Below are 14,445 nucleotides of genomic sequence, written 5' to 3'. Positions count from 1 at the left end.
GCGACAGCCGCCACACCACTGAGCAGGCACGCTGTCTGCTTCACTTATATAGAGTCAGATGGCTGCTAGCGAAGTCTCCTTGTCACATCATATCGCGGCGCGAGAGTCGCCTAAGCACTGAACAGCCACGGTGTCTGCTTCACTTATGTAGAGTCAGCTGGCTGCTAGTTTTCCGCGAAGTCTCCTTGTCACATTACAATTTCACATTTTAAAAAACATTAGAAAGTGATTATTTATATTTCTAAAACTGGACTTTTGTATGAATGTTAAAAAATAATAATAAATTAAAGACCCGAAGCAAAAGTTAATTCCGGAAATTCTAGTATTTTTTTATTTTTTGTGCTATTTTGAATAACTCTACAATTGCATTGCATAACACCAAAAATTTTAAATATTTAAAATTAACATCATTTTAATTAAAAAAATTTGATTTTTGATATACATATGTACATACGTTGATATTATGTTTTTTTACTTCTTGAACAACTGTGAATTAAACACACAATCAATGCCTTCATAGCAATAAAACAAAAAAATTGTTTGCATAGCAAGCAACAAGCGTGTAAGAAGTATAAATGTAATAACAAATGCAAATGCAATAGGTAGGCAATGGCGTATACGTAACATTCATTTATACGCATAAAACGATCTCGCGAATTTGCTTCGTGCTTCGTGTGTGAAATTCACGGGTTGTAACACATTGGCTCTTGAGTTTAATACAGTAATGCCGAAATACCACGAAATACATTTAATACAATAAACTTGTTGCTTTTGCAATATTAATGCCATATTCTTAATCTCTGGCATTCAGTAAATTTTTTACGTTAATGAAATTTGAGTTACATTGTTATTTTACCGCCTTTTTCGGTTTTTATAATGATTTCTATATACAAATACATCGTCTCTTTTCCTCCGTTTGCTTGCACGCAATTTCCTTGTTATTTAAGCAAGGGGAACGTAAAAGTTCACCGTTTGCGACAGTTTGAAAACGAAACCTGTAGCAAATTGATATGTGRTTCGGCCTGTGCGTTAAGTTAATACTTTAAGCTGCTACAATTGTGAAGAGGTCTGTTTTGGGGTGATTGTGTGTGTGAGAATGAGATTTTTTAGATGTATGTTATGTTTGGGCGAATTAACGCTGACAGCATGAAAATTGAAGCAACAGTGAAATTTTATCTTATTATTTATTTATAAGTTCACAAACAATGTTGTTATTATAGTTGAGTGCTAAATATATAGAAAAATTAAATTTTTTGTAATTTTATTTCAATATTATACAAGTAATGGGGACATTTGAATAAAAAATGAGAATCTAGCAAATAACAGGCACTAAAATACCACACCTAAGATATACCTTATATATAATAAATATATGTAGGTATTCCATATAAGCATGAAACTTTACTTATTTTTTCAATTGCAATTGCAATATTTATTCTTTTTTTTTTCAATTTGTAGCTAAGCCCAGTTTTTCACGCTTAATATGCCTCCATTCATAAGCGCACTGCAGTAAGTGCCATAACAGCAGTTGACTGCTTTAAATGTGTCAAGGCGAATTGGCAAAAGGCAGGGAGTTGATGAACGTGCTTCAGCTTATTTAGTTGATAGTGAAATCAAGGCGCTGACTATTCAACAGCTCAGGCTCAGCTATTCGAAGCTAATGAACAGAGAAGCGGACGCGTTAATGTCATTTAATGAAATATAAAGAAATTGATGATGAATAAACAGTTATTTTTTTGAAAAATAAAATAAAATAAATAAATAAACATGAAATAATACGTGTAAAGTGGCAACTGGGGCGTAAGAGATATAAAACATGTGCACTTTGAGAGGAAATGAAATGTTTAAGCTGTGAAAAAGTGCAATGAGTCAGCTGTATGGGCATAATTTRGGTGGAGGGGGATGTAAGGTAAAGTAAAAGCAAGTAACATGATCGCATAATTTSATATGTATGCTGGTTTGACAGTTGGCTCAAGTACAAGTAATTTAAGGAAACAGAATTTGCGAGCGAAACACTTCTCATTATGTATAATTATCAGGAGGCRTGTGATAGGTGTCCATTAATGCGGCAGCAAAGAGTTATTAAAGACTTTATTTTGAAAAAATAATCATAATATTGTTTGTCTACCAAAAGAGTTAACAAAAAATAGAAATTATACCAAGAAGTTCATTACACATTTTGTAGGTAACCATTGAAGTAATGCGAATATTTTGTAGAAATAAATGCATCTTTGAAAAATATGAAATAAAAAAAAAAAAACAGAAATGTGTACTTCAAACTGACGCTTCAAAAAGAGAAGTGTAAAGCAGGAAGAAAATACTTTTTAGCAATTTTTCCAATAATTTTCGGAATTTTTCCCTGCTTCGAATTTGAGTGACGATTTCTCCATGTACACAGAKAAATATTTGGATCCATGTAATTACGAGTAGCAAAAACCGCCAGCACCATATTGCTGACCAGTAGTTAATTTTGCAAACTAATTATAACAATTTTCAGACACACACATGTGCAGCCATGCTTATTCATGATGTATTGACTTAAATTAGTTTGCYAGCTTGAAATTGCTGTTATATATGGGTGTCATATCCTTGTGGTGAGTTGTTGCAAATGCGCTTGAAATTATATTGCAACTTGTTGTGGTTGTTTTTATTGTTATTATATGCCTATCCCTATCACTATTGCTACTTGTTGTTTTTGGTGTTATTATATGCCCATCACTGTGGGCGCTGATTTGTTGCTACTAAATTTTTAATTGGCCTAATAAAATTTGCCACCCAAGMGCATAATGTGTAAGCAAGTGGCTGCAGGCGAAGTACAAATACTAGCAGTTATGCAGTTATATAATAGGTAGGTACACACATATACAATATATTTATCCTTATGTGATGTTAATTAAATATATATACAATAACATATATGTAAATAAATCTCAAAAACAGAAAGTCAGAAAGAAAGAGAAAGAATGTAAATAATTTTAGAGAAAAACAATAAAAATTTTACTTTTGGATATTCAAAGATTCATTTCTTATAACATAAAAGGGTTTAAAAAAATTTTTATCTTTAATTTGATCGGGCAGTTTGCATGAGAGTTTTGTACTGTATTGATCYGATATGAAAATTTTCTTCGGAACATTATATTGGCATGGGTTATAAACTATGCCAAAATATGTGACGATATCTTGTTAAATAAAAAAATTTTTCATACAAGCCATGATTTTGATTGATCACTTTGTATGGCAGTGGTCCGATYTGAACAATTCCTTTAGAGATTGTAGAATTGTCTTAGGAAATAATCTGTGCCAAATTTCGTGAAAATATATCGCCAAATAAGAAAGTTTTCCATAAAAGGACATGATTTTGATCGATAAGTTTGTATGACAGCTATAAGCTATAGTGATTCGATCTAAGCCATTTGTTTGCAGATTGAAGCATTGCCTTGGGCAATAGTCTATGCTAAATTTCGTGAGCRCGCATGCTCAAATAAGAAAGTTTTCCATGCAAGAGCTTGATTTCGAGCGATCAATTTGTTAGGAGAAAGGGATAATTTCCAACTTGCAACCTTTTGTATATGAAAATCAAACTTGAAGAATCGAAAAGTTAATATTTTAATCATTTATATGAAAGCTGAAGAAAATGGCAAAATTTCCAACATACGGTGGCCAAACATATGCTGTGTATGTATGTATATTCTGTCGATCTCACGATTTCGACTAAATCGCATGCAATTGTATGGGGGTATGTCATTTTGCCATTGTCACAGCATGAATTATTAAGTTCATTAACATCGATATTTGGCAAGGCATGCGCGGGCATAATTAACAGTTTCTCATTTGCCAGTTCCGAACAGCGGTTTCAAATTCGATAGCAACCAAACAACAGCAAATATAGAAACCTACACTTGCACATATTTGTTTATATGCAACGAAATGTCGCTCAACACATACACACATTTACATATGTATAAATTAGTTGGTGCACAGCAACTAAATAATTACATTCACCCAAAAAAAGCACATACATATGTAAGTAGTTCTTTGCTTCCATAATTCCTTTGCTGTTTACWCAGCCATGTTGTTGTTTAAATAATTTATTGTGTAATTGTTTAAGTTAAGAAYGTTAATTTAGCGTCAGTTTAGTGAATAAACTGAAATATTCTATTTATACTAATCGCTTGTTGTGCAAATGTAAGCAAATAATTTGCGGCTGCCGTGGCGTATACGTAACATTTCAGTGCTCACGCAACTAATTACTAATTTATGCGCGTGATATTTGTGGAWAAAATATACTTAACACATCAATTATGTAAAAGTGGCGTTGGAAATTATGCATTTTCAAATAATTACTTTTTTGTATATTCAAATTTGATGATTTAAATGCGTTTTGTGTTGCATTCGTGCTTAATTGCTGAGTTTTTGTAACTTACCACACTATTGGCGCTGGTTTAAAGGCTGCAAGAGAAAAAGAAAGAATGGAAATTAGTATGGGATTTAAAATATTTGGTTTTACATGTAAAAACTATTTGTTTGCTCAAATATGCTAATTRTAAATAACCATTGTGGTATTAACTGCTGGAAAACAGATGCTGAATAACGCTAAATTAAAGTGAAAATTAAATTGACAAAAAAAAAACAAATGTATAGAAAAAAAGCTGGGCGATTTATTATTTACTAGAGTTATTTTCTGCTTGCTTATACTTATAGAAATATATGGTAAGTCTTTTGTATCACAAATTTGTTACTCTGAAATAATCTGGAAATTATTTTCAATATGGTAACACAAATTTTTTAAAAATAATATTCTTTAAATATTTTTTTGTATGCTATTTATATTTACTGAAAATACGCGGTTAAAGTATATAATAATATATGATTTTTTTTTCAATATGGTAACCCTAATTTTTTAAAATAATTTTTTTGTATGCTAATAATAATTACTAGAAATGCGCGGTTAAAATATACAATGATATAAGAATTTTTCTTTTCAATATGGCCTGTCTCTTATACACATCTTTTTTGAAATGTAAACATTTTTGTAAAGCAACATAGCTTTATTTCAATAATTTAGTCTTCTAGGGACAACCTATGCAATTATTTTGTATAATACTAAACATTTAGTAAAGTAAACATTTTTTCACGTTTGTTATTTTCTAATAATATATGATTTAAAAAAATTTTTTTTTGTAGCATTGTGGCCAATGCTAATTTTCATTACAGCGAAAAATGCTTAAAAATTCAAACGATCGATTTTCAAATGACTTTCAGAATGCACAAAGGTCTCAAATAATTTTGAGACTATTCAAATTATTTTTAGTATATTTAGATCTATTTTTTATTTAAAAAACATTAAATAATTAAAAAAAAAATTGTTTTATTTTCAAATAATTTTAAATTTTTGTTTTAATTACATTTCGACGATGTAAAAAAAACCAAATTATTCAAATTCACCCCCCCTCCACCACCTACCATACCTCATTTAAGCCCATTTGAGAAATTACGAAAAGTTCAGCTCTTTGAAGTTTCAACGCCTCGCAGCTAAGCAGCGGAAAATAGCTGTACTTATCAAAAAACGAACGAAAGGAAAACTATCGAAATTTACTGTCGCACAACACTTTGAACTTTTGCCGATTTCTAAATTAAGTTGTTGATGCGTCAGCACCGAGCAAGCGGGAAGCAAGCCGACATCACTCGCCAACGGTTTGGTGGGTTGCTGAGTTACCAGCATTGCAGGTAAGCAAATAAAAAAACAAAGAGTWGTGAGAAAAACAAGTCTAAATGGATAAATAAATGGAAAATCAAAGTAAACAAAGAAATTTTCTTGTTTATTGTGTAAATAAAAGTAYTGGAAATGGCAGCGGCGGAAATCGAAAATTAGACACCGGAAAAACGACAACCCAAATGTGGCAGCAGCAGGCGGCAAATTAGCGAATAATAGCAAAGCGACAGATAACAAAAACAAAAATTGAAGTGTTTGGAACGTGAGATAATCTCAAAATACTTTGAAGGAAATGAAAATGAGAGCAAACCAGACAAAGGCATCGCAGCGTTTTCTATTGAAAAGTAAAGCGCCGTTCCTGGCGATGGACTCGAAAACTTTACGCCTGTAGGGATTAATGAAAACAAAACAATTCAAAAGTTTGGTTTTCAAGTGAAAGTGCAGCTCAGTGTTTTTCAATTGAGCATACGCACTCAAGATAACATTGGTGTTGGTGTCGTCAATTGGGGATTCTTACTCAAGAGTTAACGGTTGTTTATTTGGCAGTGCTATTTGGTTGTGTTTTGTATTTTAGTAATACCCGAAACCCAAAATCGCGAACATAGTAGATATGGTGGAAATATAAAAACTACTCTAAACTTTGGCGATAAACAAATATCATAGTTCKCAAAGTAGCTCAAAATGTTAACTTTTTTATACTTGTATGCTTTCAATGGAACTCGAGAAAGTTTGGGATCTTGAAATCACGGATTTGAGTCATCAGGGTTTATCCACCMCCATACATATAATATATTAGTGAAAAAATTAAAATCCAAAAAATACAAGATTCATAAAATTGATTGTAATGCCTTCTGAGTTTATTTATGAAAAAATAGTAAATWCCGAATTGATCCCGAAAAGTCTCGTGTGTGAGTCCTGAACTCACGGTAATCTAAAAATACAATTGGAGTTCATTTATGAAAAAATTAGAGAAAACAATTTTTTGCAGMAAATTTTCGATAACTCTAACATATCTAAAATACATAAAATTTGATTTTTTTCATTTAAAAAAATATATTTTTGGCACGTTTCGAAAAAAAAAAACTTAAATGGGCTTAAATTAGATATATATTTTTTTACTATTTATATACATACATATATTTGTTAAATAACATTTTAGTTAGGTTTTAGAGGCAAATGGAAATAATATAGCAAAAACATATTTTTGAACTCCCCTGGGTTTCAAGTTCGTGACCTTATAACGGAAATSTCTGCAAATGCACATAGCACACGCAAACAACCTCCAATATTCACTTCAGATGCAACACATTTTCCGTTCAATTAMATCAAAAAGTAAAAAATCAGAAAAACAACAAAAAAAAGTGAAGTGAAAAAAGTGTTCAAGAAATTCCACAACAGGCCGTGTCACTCACTTGTTTGCTGTCACTGTAAAAAATTGCCACGCAGGCTATGCTACGAAAAGCTGAACGCACTTATGCAAAAATACGAATTTCACAAAATCTCACCACACATACATATGTATACACACTAGTCATGCGTTGTAGCTAAAGTGTATGACAAAAACAAAAAAAAAAAAAAAACTTGCAACACTTGCTTGCATATGTTCGCTTTTGTTTCCGTTCCTTCGGCAAATATTTGGTTTTTTTTTCTTTGCTCTCTCTCTGGCGCACACACAATATTTTCGCTCTTTAAATGCCAGCGCTCACTGCTACGCGACTTCTTTATAAAATTAAACACACACATACACAACTACCAAATTTAGCATTTTTTTTTATAATTTTGCTTAAAAGTTTATTTTGTTGCCCGAAATTGTTCCTTCAGCGTTTTACGTTACCACAACACGACACTTCTGCAGTCCAACAACAACTGAGCGCGGCTAACAATTGCTGATGCTGATGGACTCTTCTTTTAAGCGGCCTGCTGTTGATAATGTTGGTCGCAGCTGTTGCTGTTCTTGCTTTGCAGTGTCCTGCTTCTTGCGCTGTGGCTCCTGTTGGTTTAACACCGTTATCTACAGCATCGCTTGTGGCTCGTTTTTGTGTATTCTGCTTCTGATGAGTATAATTAGTGCGCATTTCTCTTGGTTTGCTCTCTCAAACGCTCTCTTGTGGACGTGCTATTGCTGAGTTGGTGCAGGAGCATTTCTTGCAGCAACTGCCTTCTTTGTACTGATTTGGTCCATTGAAGTTTTCTTTCGGTGTTTGGACACTTTATGTTTCATATCTTCTGCTTCGCTCTTCACTACTGTTAGCTGCGTTGGTGAAATGTACTTAACATCTATTACTGCTGATGGTATGTACTTCAAAGGCTGCTTCTAAACAAGCAGTGTGCAAGAGTGCTAAGTAACAGCCCAACTGTTAAGCAAATGTTAAAGCCATGTAAATGTTCGGTAGGCAACTGATAGTGTTTGCTTATTGTTGTACTTTTGTGAAAATTACAAAATATTTCTTGTTGCTATTTTAGCATAATTTAAAAAAAATATATATTCGTTAATTTTAATAAAAAAAAACATTTACTAATTTTGATAAAAATTAATTTTCAACGCTATTCTGCGAGCAAAAAGGTTCAATGAAGCAAGAGTTAAGAGAGACATACAGCCGTTCCCATGACAGCTGGGTTTCAGTAATTGTAACAAACCCGACTTTTTATCCGGCCAAGGAAGCTATAAAGTGAAGAAAATGTTCGAGTAAAGTTAAAGTTGATTTCTAATAAAAAGTATACAGAGTCGAACATAAATTTGTATATCTGTTATATCAACTTATTATACCAAATACAAAGATTACACTTTAAGCTCAATTATGGACCCCAAAAAATATTTAAGTTATTTGTTTTCAAATTTCGGAACTTAATACAAAAATCAACTCAATCAAGGAGCTATTTCTCGTTGACTTCAACAAAACGAGTTGTGAACTAAAAGTTGACACTGTGATAGTTCAACTTACATAAACAAAGATAAGAAAGTAGAAAAATGAGTAAAAAAAGGAAAAAAAAAATTTCATAAAAACTGAAAAGTTGAGTGAAGTAAAATCGTCGCATATACACAACCACTTTTATATACATATTTTCTATATTTGCTCAAAGAAAAATCAAAGTAATCCTTCAAAGAAACCGCTGAAAGCAAAAAAGGTTGAAAAAGCACAAAGTGAATGAAGTTATAAGTAAAAAAAAAAATGTCAAGCAGCACCCAAGCATCAGAAGAAAGTAAGAATAAAAACTGATATAAAAGAACAACAATATATTAAACAAAAAATACTTTAGCAAAAGCAAGCAAAAAAATGAAAGCCTTCTTCCTGGCGCACAGGCAATGAAATTGATATTAAGGGAAAGGAAAATAACACCAATCATATTTACTTACTGTGACAACGGGAGTCAATGTAATTGAAATAAAGACCGTATCAGTTTACACATACWCTTTATTGCTCCACAAGCCGATATTCTTAGAGAGGTCGCCCGCAGTAAAACAAAAAAAGTCAAAGCTTTTTGGTAGTATATACTATACATATATTTACATATGTATAAATATTTATATAATTGAAAGAAAATTGTTTAGTCAAACCAAATGCTCTTTCTTCTATGAGGCACACATACACATACATTAGAAATTTCAACAAAAAAATATGAAAAGAAAAATACTTTGAAACTTATTCTTTCCTGAGAAAGCTTTGCTTTTGCTTTATGGTCAACCAGTTGAGCACCAAGTGTTTTGTAAGATTCGCCGCATATGCCTAATATGTACTTATACTCTTGCACGCATACACATAATCATATATAATATATAATATATGTTATAAGTACATTTATGCACATTTGTAGCTTTGTTAGCTTGTGCGTCGATAGTTTCAAAGTATTTTATAATGGGTTTAGAAATATTTCCTGCCACTTGGCAAAGGAAGTTGCTGCTAAAAGAGGGATAAAGCTGTCAAGACGTAGACAGCTAACCGTTTATTTGCTTCGGCAATTCTTTCGCCATTGAAATTATATATGTTCGTTAACGAATTTATGAATCAATTATGAACATTTACAAAAATTTATAAAGATATGAGCAACTTTGCCGAAAAAGGARCAGTCGCAAAATTTCAGATCCGATACCTTAAAAACCTGAGACTCGTTCCCTTCATACAGACAGACATACGGGAATTTRCAATACAATATGCAAAATGCAGTTTCGGATCCGAAAGGTTATTTAGTTGTTCATCAGCAAACAYAAATGTTAGAAATTAACAGCAAGTTAATGAACTGAACAAAAAAACAGTAAACTTAAACGCCTTTGGTGGCGTCGGAATTCCCATGGCTGTTGAACTCTTTCTACTTGGGTTTGTTATCAACAGCCCTTAAAAACTTCAACACACAATTTATWTTCGTGTTTTTTTCAGAATTTTTTCTTAAGCTCTCTCCCAATAACAATTTTCATTTCATTCACATTCATCACTTTTTGTAAAGCTCATTCAGTTGAACGCCGTCGGCCGTTTGAGAATTAAAATTTTCCCTTTCTTGCTGACCTTGCAGCCACACTGCATGGCAAGTCACGACACGCTGGGCCACCACAGTGCGTAAACACAACCCGTGTTTTTAGAAGTGCCCTCAAGCCAGAATGATAGCCGAGTGGACATGTGGTGGGTCTGGGACTGCATTGACATTCATTCAGCCATATATACATGTATGTATGTATGTAGTAGTAGGTGAATGCAGGTGTGCAGTGCATGTTTGTTGAGGGTTAAAAAAAAGGAAAAAGGGTTGATTTAATTGCTTGGAAAAGAGTTTTGTGGCTTAAGCGCAAACATATGAACAAATACAGCATATTTATGTGCGTATGAGAAAACGTGTAAGCTTTATAGCATACTTTTACGCAAAACAAACATTATTATTAAATTTAAATATTGTTATTTATTATGAGTTAGCTTGTGAACAAATTTCATTTATAAAATGAGCTTTCACGTAAGTGAGAAGAGCTTTCGCAGCATTTGTTTAAAGTTTGCTAAATATTTTGTTTTGCAGAAAGCTTTCATAGAGTTAATTTTAAAGATTTATCAATGTTTTGAGAAGCTTTGTAAGAGCTTTTGGTGATTTTGAAAATATTTTGTAGCCTATTTCTACATCTCTTCATTCTAAGAAAGCTTGAAAGCTCTCGAAATGTCTTGATTGTCTCAAAGCTTTCATAGAGTTGATTTGAAAGCTTTTCGAGTTCTGTTTGGTGATATTTAATAATTTTTGTCTGAAAGCTTTAATGGATTTTGTCTTAAAAATGTCGAAATGTCTTGATTGTCTGAACGTTTTCACAGAGTTCGTTTTAAAGATTTATTGAATGTTGAGCTTTTAAAGAGCTTTTCGAGTGTTTTGTAAAGCTTTTTAATATTTTCTTGCTTATTTTTACACCTCTTCATTGTGTGAAAGCTTTCATAGAGTTCATTTTAAATCTCTCCTTGATTATCTGAAAGCTTTTACAGAGCTTTTCGAATCCTTTTTAAAGGGATTTAAAATATTTTTTTTTACTTATTACTTATTAAAGCTATTTTAAAGTAGCTTTGCAATGAAAAGGAGCTTTTAAGATAAGGAATGTAGATAGTCATTACTTTAAAGAAAAAGAAGAGATCTCTTCGACTCTTCTTTTTCTTTAAAATTTTTAAAGGATAATTTTTGTTACTTTTTTATTAAATTAATGAAAGCACATAAGTYCTCATAAACAATATTACATATTCGAATGGGAAAGTGAAAAAAATTTTTGTCGTCTCAACCATCTAAAATGGATAGAAAGCAAAASTGAAAACTTCAGATTCTTATTGCACGCCGAACTGTATATAAACAAGCGGAAAGCAAGCAGAAAAACATCGCAATGTACTCACTTTTACAAGTAGTGAAATTAATTTATTTATATGAATATACCGGTTATACTAACGGTATATATTCCGGTGCGTGTGTGCTCATATGAGTTCCTGTTGCGGTACTTGTGCGCTGCCATTGTTTTAGGGCGTGTGTATTAGCGTACTTGAGTGAGCCAACAAGCTGTTACACACGTACATACAGTTATGTATGTACATGTGCATGCAGAAGGCACTTACAGAGCCACTCACACACTCATAGACACGAACTCGCACGCGTACTTGCTTCATTTCAACACTCAGTCTTAGGGTTTTCCACACTTTTTAGCAAATATCATGTTAGAATGCTGAATTTGAGTACACTAACAACAGCAACAACTGTGCAACGTACAACATGTGGTAGTGGCACTCGGAAAAAAACTAAAAACTAAAATAAAATTGCAGAGCGGAGAGTAAGAACAAATTGCTGTAGGGATTGCATGATTCATTATTGTTGTTGTTGCTTTTGCTGTTGCAGTAACAGTTGGCCAACACATTTTGCAGCAAGCGCAGTTTGCTCAATTTGCTGCAACAATGTTGCAATTTCAGAACGACACAAGTGTGTATACACATAGATGTGTGTATGTATGTATGTCAGAAACTCACGCACGCTTGGCCGAGTGCAACAATTACAATGATACAAATGTTTCTATGTGCGTGGCTGTTRTCACATGCCGCAAAGGCGGATGCATGCAGCAAGTATGAAAATGAAAGGGATTTCTAAGTAATCRGTGYTGCACATATACATACATACATACAAATTTGGTATAAATATATGCTGCTTAATGTACTAGCAAGCTTGTGGCATAAAATTTACTGCATATAAGAAATTTTTAAGATTTTAAGTAAAGTTAAGCTGCTTTTCCTGTTGTTCTTGTTTAATACGTTATGCTGTAGTAGGGTTTAAATTTTATATATCTCATATATTAAGTAATGGAAAATTTATACAATTTCGTTGCTGAATAAAATTTACCAGCAAATGCAGTTTTGTGTAGCATACCTTCAGGCTTTGAATATAATTAGGACAATATTATACGTTTTTGGGTGGTTTGAAGTTTATTTTTGGACCACTATGTAGGTGATGTATTATGGGAGTATACGAAATCGAAATATTCAATTTATTTTGAAGAAATATTATATAAAAATTTTAAAATACCTATTAATTTTGTCTAAATAATATTGTAAATTATTGATAATTGCTTATTATAATAATATTATAAATTATTGAATTCTTATTTCCTACAATAATGCACACTTCTTTTATAGCATTTTCATAATTCGATAAATCAAAAATTATTATAGCATACCTTTGCGCGCATATTACTTTTAAATTAGTTTTAAAGATGTATCGTTTAGTTGTACATTAATTGAAGCTGGTCTGCAAATTAATATACATATGTTAGCTAAATATTTCCAATAAATTTGTACTTCTAAAATATTTAGTAAAAAAAAAAAATTGCTTTATAGTTGACAATTTCTATTCTGTATGGAAATTTTTTTTATTTGACCAGATATTCTCATGAAACTTGACACAGATTATTGTCAACAGCAACACTACAATTTACCAAAATAATGTTGAGGTCGAACCACTATATCACATAGCTGCCATACAAACTGAACGTTCAAAATTAAGTTCTTCTGCTAAATAAGTTACAAAATTTAGTCAATCCAGATCATTTTTCACTACTTCCTTTCGTTAAATGCTGCCTACATTTGGGAACACCGTTCAAGCAAATCAAAATTTTGACAATTTTTTTAGTTATACAGTAAAGATCAACAGAACATCAAACTTCATACAAAATATACAATAGCAATATATTTCTATGGGCTAATTTTAAATTTTTAAATTTAGTCAATCTGGATAATTTTTAATTTTCTTACTCTAAATGCTGCCTACATTTAGGGTTACCGTTCAACCAAACTAAAATYTTGACAATTTTTCCAATTTATACGGTAAAGATCAACAAAAATACCACACTTCTGGCAAAAAAAATCCAATAACAATATATCTGTATGCGCTTTGTTATTGTACACCGACATTTCTATCAAAAATTCGKTTATAAATATTCTGTTGCGTCACTATGTTGTAATCTGATAGGTGCCTTTTCACACACTTATAGACACACTCATGCACTCCAACACGTATTTCACAGTAGCAATGTGAGTGAGCGTGATAAAGAAAACAATAAAATATTTATTTAACAAAATAAAAATGTCAGCCAACTCGACTTATGCGAGCTGTCAAGTGCAAGCATGCAACAAACACATAAGTAAGCGATGTGGAATGGAAAAAGTGTATATATTATATATACAATGCAAGAAAAACGATAAAAAAAGAACGACGGAAATAATCGAGGAAGTGGCTGTGCACCGASAGTTTTCTGTTATATGTGTGTACTAAAGATACGCATGTGCTAGTGTATATGTTAGGTAGAGTGTTTGYTCTGTGTGATATAGATGTGTTTCATAAGGATTCAACTGACGTGGCTTWTAAAATTTTCTACTCAACATCCGGCTATTATAAACAACTGACTGCAGGAGCTATATATTATGCTTATATACATATAAACCTCTATATATATATAGAAGCTATCACTGATTGTGTGAAATTTTGCAGCTTCTGCATTTATGCTTTCAGCCATTGAAAAGTGTTAAAACATATTGCAAAATATAAAAAAAATATATGATAGAAGCAAACAGAGGCTACAGAGCTTAATATTGGTAGTTAAGAGTTTAAATAAAAAGGAAATAGCGAAATATAAAGTTATGCGCTTGCAATCTAAATAGAAAAGGCTGCTTATGATCATTTACACGCAGAAATATTTAATTTTAGAAGTTTTATATCAAAATATATATCTACAATGGACTGATTCTATA

At 32.0% G+C, this 14,445-nt stretch overlaps 1 protein-coding gene across 1 annotated transcript in view; it reads right to left on the bottom strand.

Annotated features, from left to right (window-relative positions):
- LOC108965587 (serine-rich adhesin for platelets-like) overlaps positions 1-14,445 on the bottom strand; it is a gene marked incomplete in the record, with an annotated part of 231,271 nt that overhangs the window by 15,156 nt on the left and 201,670 nt on the right. Inside the window, 1 exon segment of the mRNA XM_018928110.1 lies at positions 4,425-4,449.

Source organism: Bactrocera latifrons, unplaced genomic scaffold (assembly GCF_001853355.1).
Source record: "Bactrocera latifrons isolate USDA-ARS-PBARC rearing strain unplaced genomic scaffold, ASM185335v1 scaffold_142, whole genome shotgun sequence".
NCBI lineage: Eukaryota > Metazoa > Arthropoda > Insecta > Diptera > Tephritidae > Bactrocera > Bactrocera latifrons.
This window is presented reverse-complemented; position numbering and strand designations above follow the sequence as displayed.